The sequence below is a fragment of the Trachypithecus francoisi genome, unplaced genomic scaffold (genome assembly GCF_009764315.1).
Source record: "Trachypithecus francoisi isolate TF-2019V2 unplaced genomic scaffold, Tfra_2.0 Lachesis_group2, whole genome shotgun sequence".
NCBI lineage: Eukaryota > Metazoa > Chordata > Mammalia > Primates > Cercopithecidae > Trachypithecus > Trachypithecus francoisi.
The window spans coordinates 168,132,149-168,138,787 of NW_022681465.1; positions in this window are offsets into that span (position 1 = coordinate 168,132,149).

The following is a 6,639-nucleotide window of genomic DNA, read 5'->3' on the forward strand; positions in this document are numbered from 1 at the left end:
CTGGGTCAAAAAAGCAGGTCACAAAAAGATTCATTAGACACAATTTGTGTAAATTGTGTGAATACATAAAATGATACTATATGTTATAGATATCTACAGGCATAGTAAAAATATGAAAACATTGCTGTGAAGAATGCATACCACTTTCAGGATGGTGGTTAATTTGGGGAAGAGAGGGAGAGAAAACTGATGATAATGGAAGGTGACAACTCCCACTTTGTTAGTAACATTTTATTTCTTAGAGAAATTAAGTTTAATAATCTTCCTTAGGTTTTCCTGTACTTGAAGAAAAACATAAGCTGTAGTAGCTGTACCATGCTACAGTCAGCTTACTCCACAAGTTTCAAATAACACAACTCTAAACAACAAGAGCAGTAGCAGCAATTATCACTGTTATTTGTAGTCGTTGTATCATGTTAGGTTAAAGCACAAATAAGAGAAGCTGGGAGATTGGGCTGAAGAACTCAGCTTCACCATATATTTAACTGTATTGAGCCTCAATAAAGGTAACAATGTAGGCTTCATAGGATTGCAACAATATCATGTATGTACAAGCCTAGCATTTAGCCACCATTCAGTATAGGATGTAACATTATTCAAATACCATTGCTTGCATCAAATGCCATTGCTTGCATCCTTCTTGAAAATACTTATTACTTTCACTTTTTTCATCTTGAAGTTGTTCCTTCTATTTCCAGTATGAAGAAGGGGCGCATTCAGATGCCAAACAGCAATGCCTTTACTGGATTAAAAATGCCAGTAAAAATGCTGTCTAGTCCTAGAATTTAATCATACTTCATGGCTCTGGCTGTAGTGATAACCTCTGGAAAAGTTAAGTCAAAGTCCACTAAGTTATCACACTTGGGCTTGTGGGAATTTTTACCCTCAGTAGAGGAAGTTGTATTAACAATTTATTCTGGTGCATACCAATGAATATGTGTATGGCATGAAATGAAAGCTTCTAGGGGAGAACATAAAGAACAAAGAGGCAGAAATTCTCAGTTATGTTTGTATACTATCTCCCACAATACTGTTTCACCTTGTAAAGTTTTCCCATGAGTCAAATGAAGATGACAGTACCCATTAGCTGTTACATATTTCTACCTTACAAAGAAAAGGGTTGCTATCAGGATTAATGAGATGATGTTTGTAAACAGCTTTGAGCTCTTTGGGAGACAGATGTTCTATAAATACAAATTATTAATAAAGTATTTATACTGATGATTGCAGGAAATGTCAACAGTTCTTGAGTAAAGAAGTCATCAATTATATGGCGTATTCAGTGGGAGGAAGAGTCTGGCCATGGAATAGAGATACTCAACAGGCTCATGTAATTCTTGGAAAACGTACTATAAAATAAGAATGCCACCAATTGCAGTGATACCAAGGAATTGTGTTAGGATCCTTCTGATTACAAGGACAGGTAAATAGCTTAGGATATCTCAAATTAGCAATTTATTGTAGCGGGTACCTGAAAGACTGGAAACGTAAGATCAAGGCCTAAACTGAAAAGTCAGACAGCAAAGATGTATATCCTCACTCACCCTTGCCTGAAGAACCAGCTCTTGACATCTCAGAGGACATGTCCTTCTACTTTATCTATTTTGTTCTACTCATTACTGAGTTTCTCTCTCTCTTCTTTTAATGCAAAGGTAGTATGTTAATCTTCCTTCTGTCATGTCTGTCTCTTTTTACTCGCCTCCTTAGCTCATAGTTTCTTTTGATTAATGACTTCTGTAGCCTCATGGTTTCTGCTTACTGACTTTCTCTATGTGGCTCTTGTCTTTTGCTTCTCTCTCTTGTTGGTGGGTCTCTCTCATGTCTTGTGTTTTAACACCTAGGAGGGGGAATTTGAGCAGTCTGGTCAGGATGAGTAGTCACTAATGGGTGTAAGAAGCATCTACTGGGAAACGTTCTCATGCTGGGCTACCTCACAAGCCTATTTATGCTCTTTTTTGTTGTTGTTTCCTTTGCATTAGACACTAATCATTACTGCAGTGAGTTGTGGAAAGAGTTGCAGGGACATTACTTAAGGAATGGAAGCCCACAGAAAGAAATAGATGGCCAGGTGCAGTGGCTCATGCCTGTAATTCCAGCACTTTGGGAGGCCGAGGTGAGTAGATCACCTGAGGTTGGGAGTTCGAGATCAGCCTGACCAACATGGAGAAACCCTGTCTCTACCAAAAATACAAAATTAGCTGGGCGTGGTGGCACATGCCTGTAATCCCAGCTACTCAGGAGGCTGAGGCAGGAGAATTGCTTGAACCTGGGAGGCGGAGGTTGCGGTGAGCCGAGATCGCGCCATTGCACTCCAGCCTGGGCAAAAAGAGTGAGACTCCCTCTCAAGGAAAAAAAAGAGAAAAAAGAAAAAAAGAAGAAAGAAAGAAAGAGAGAGAGAGAAAGAAAAGAATGAAAGAAAGAAAGAAAGAAAGAAAGGCAAGAAAGCAAGAAAAGAAATAAGCTTTGAACACCTATCTCAGAAGTGGCTTGAGGGCCTGGCAGTTCTCAGTGCCACATAGATTATCTACTCATAAATGAGAGTGAAAGATGACGAATAAAGTTTAAAATTCTAATATTTGCTTTTATAACCCTTTAAAGGTGTTTTTTATATGTTACTTCTGAATATTCAAAAAATAAGAGAAGATAGTTAGCTTGGAAATGCTGACTTATTTGTTGCAGATGTTTACTGTTTTAAAAGATTTTGTTTATAGTGTCTTTCACCGTAAAAGTTTTTTAAGTCCTGTATTCAAATATATTAATATTTTAAAATGGTCTCTAGACTTTGTGTCTTGATTATAAAGACATTTTCTTCACTAAAATCATAAAAATACTTTCCCACAATTTTCTCTGGCACTTCATGTTTTACTCTTGTTGTTTTTACTCCTAGAAATTTAGTCCCTCTTATTAAAGTGAGAGAAACATAATAGTATGAGAAAACTTTTTTTTTTAGATGGAGTTTTGCTCTTCTTGCCCAGGTTGGAGTGCAATGGCGCCATCTCAGCCCACCACAACCTCCGCCCCCTGGGTTCAAGCAATTATCTTGCCTCAGCCTCCTGAGTAGCTGGGATTACAGGCATGCACCACCATGCCCGGCTAATTTTGTATTTTTAGTAGAGACAGGGTTTCTCCATGTTGGTTAGGCTGGTCTGGAACAACTCCTGACCTCAGGTGATCTGCCCGCCTTGGCCTCCCAAAATGCTGGGATTACAGGTGTGAGACACCATGCCACGCCTGAGAAAACTTTAATATAGACTTTAATAAAGACTCTTTGTCTTTAAGAGGAAAATAAAGAATAAAGAAATAGAGGACTTAAATGGTATAATTAGTGATTTTAAGCAATAATTAAAACCTTATATTCAACAAATAAGGAAATTTTTTTTCTTTTAACCCTTGTGAAGCATTTATAAAAACTAATTATGCAAAAGACTACAAGGAAATCCCCATTATACTCTCCAAGAAGTTGACATTCCTCCCCCAGTACAAGTCAGATGCTTTCCTGAGCAACTCTCCAGTAAAAGGGTTGATCAGAATTGAAATTGAAGACCACCCAGAAAAACACATGAAACACTACTCATAAAAGTTCTGGGATCTAACCAAGTTGCTACTCAAAAAACTTCATAGTATCAGCTGGGCGCTGTGGCTCATGCCTGTAATCCCAGCACTTTGGGAGGCCGAATTGGGCAGATCATGAGGTCAGGAGTTTAAGACTAGCCTGGCCAACATAGTGAAACCCTGTCTGTACCAAAAATACAAAAATTTACCCGGGCACGGTGCTGGACACCTGTAATCCCAAATACTTGGGAGACTGAGGCAGGAGACTCGCTTGAACCCAGGAGGCGTAGTTTGCTGTGAGCCAAGATTGTGCCACTGCACACCAGCCCCTGCGACAGTGCAAGACTCCGTATCAAAAAAAAAAAAAAAAAAAATAGCATCGAGGACATTTATTACTAAACAAGAATGAAAATAAATACACAAGACATTGATTCACAAAATGAAAACAAAAAACAGTAACACCCAATTAAGCCCAAGAACAATGAGAGGTATAAATAAAGAGAGAAATAGTAAATAGTGAGAGTAAATAGTAAATAGGAATACTGAAAAAAAGATGAATATAATTAATTAGAAAAGAGGTAAAAGGTAGATGTAAGGAGTAAATCTAAGAATTTTGAAAGGCTTGATAATGAAACCACATCTCTGACCAGGAATTAAAGGGAGACGGAGAGAAAAATATGTAATATGAGGGAAATCATAGACACGGAAGAAATGTCATGGTTATGCTTTCATGGACAATACACATAAAATTCTTGAATTCAATGAATAATTTCCTGAGAAAATATAAATGACCAAAATTGATCTAAGGCAAGCTGAAAACCTGAATAAGTAAGTCATACGGATACCATAATAGGAAGAGGAAGCAGTGGCACAGGAAATAGACAGATCAGTGGAACAAAATAAAAAATCCAGAAACAGACTTAAGTACGTACGAAGCTGTAAAAAAAAATAGAGGGGGGAGGGTCCCTCAAATAAGTTGGAGGAAAAGAAGATTATTCAATGAAGTGTGCTGGGTAACTTAATAGTTATTTAGGAATCAATCGATCAGTCAATATCCTTACTCTGTACCTTACACCAAATAATTTCTATTACATTTAAAATAGAATTTAAATTTTTACATTTAAATTTTTAAATGTAAAAAAATTATAGAAAAATACAGGTGAATATTTACATAATCTTGAGAGGAAGACTCTGTCTAATCATGAACCCAAGGGCAGAAACTATACAAGAAAATGCCACTGGAGTTAACCAGGTTCACATTTAAAAGTTTTGTTTTCAAAACTACCAGTTCATTTATAAAAGAACTTGGGAGAATATATGCAATATATGTAGTAAAAATGTGTTGCTATTCTTAATATGAAAGTTCCTAAAAATTAATAAGCAAAAGATAAATGCCCTAAAGGAAAAATGGACTAAGAAAGTTTCTAGAGAAGAGATTTTCTGCCTTATGAGAAATTCACCAGTTTCACTGCTAATCAAGAAATGCAAAGTCAAAAAAATTAGCATATTGTATCTTTCAGCTGACAAAGATGAAAACAGAATGAAAAAAGTGAAATCTCATTCCTTGTTGGTAATTGTTATTATAAAGGTACAAATTTTTGAGAAGCAATTTGGCGAAATTCACAAGTATTCTTGTTGAAGTATTTTTAAGAAAAGTGTTTCACAGACAGCAAAAATATATTATGTAGCATTCTATTTATTGCTTCCAGCAGGTTGTTTATAGTGGTAAAAGAGAGATGACAGACTAAATGTTCTAAAATAGTATTTATTAAATGAATTAGAATATATCCTTACAATAGAATTCTATAGAGCCATTAAAGTGATGCAAATCAGTGTTTATTTTTATGACATACATCCCCAATGTTTCCTAATAGAAAACAAAAGCCTCCAAAGAATAAAATCTCACTTTTGTTAAGAATGTGTCTGTTGTAAATAGCCACTGCAATACATTGAGCTCCCTAGAGACGGCACCACGGCAGGTGAGAGCCAGATGGGCTCTGGACAACTCTGTGCCTTGCTGAGAGAGAATAAGTAAACATGGGCAAAGGAGAGCCTAAGATGCTGTGAGGCACAATGTCATCATACGGATTCTTTGTGCAAAAGTGTTAGGAGGAGCACAAAAAGAGCACCTAGATGCTTCTGTCAGCTTCTCAGAAAAACTCAGAGAGGTGGAAGACCACGTCTGCTAAAGAGAAAGGAAAATTTGAAGACATAGCAAAGGTGGACAAGGCTTGTTAGGAAAGACAAATGAGCCTATGTTCCCCGTAAAGGAGAAACGAAAAAGTTCAAGGAGCCCAACGCAACCAAGATTCCTCCTTTGGCTTTTTTCCTGTTCTGCTCTGAGTATCACACAAAAATCAAAGAACATCCATTGGTGATGTAGCAAAGAAACAGGGAGATGTGGAATAACACTGCTGCAGATGACAAGCTGCCTTATGAAAAGTCTTTGAAGCTGAAGGAAAAAAAACAAAAAGGATATTGATGCATAGTGAGCTAAAGAAAAGCCTGATGCAGCAAGAAAGGGAGTTGTCAAGGATGAAGAATGCAAGAAAAAGAAGGAAGAGGAGAGAGATGGGGAGGATGAAAATAAAGATGATGATGATAAATAAGTTGGTTGTAGCACTTTTTTTTTTTTTTTTTTTGGTCTATAAAGCATTTAAACCCCTTATACACAACTCACTCCTTTTAAAGAAAAAAGTTGAAATGTAAGGCTACATATGATTTGTTCTTAAACTGTACAGTGTCTTTTTTTTTCTGGTTTAGCTAACCACACTACCAAATGTGTCTTTAGATAGTACTGTCCTGGTGGTGTTCCCCATAGTCACTAACCTTTCTTGATACGGTATGGGGGTTGTAAATTGGCATGGATATTTAAAGCAGGTTCTTTTCGGTGCACAACACAAATTAATTGTATATAAGGATGGTAGTTTTTTCATCTGCAGTTGTCTCTGATGCAGCTTTTATGAAATTAATCATTCTGTCTACTGAATACCATTCTATAATTGCAAAAAAAGTTTCAGCTGTTTGTTGACATTCTGAATACTTCTAAGTAAATACAATTTTTATTAGTTAAAAAATATTTATTTA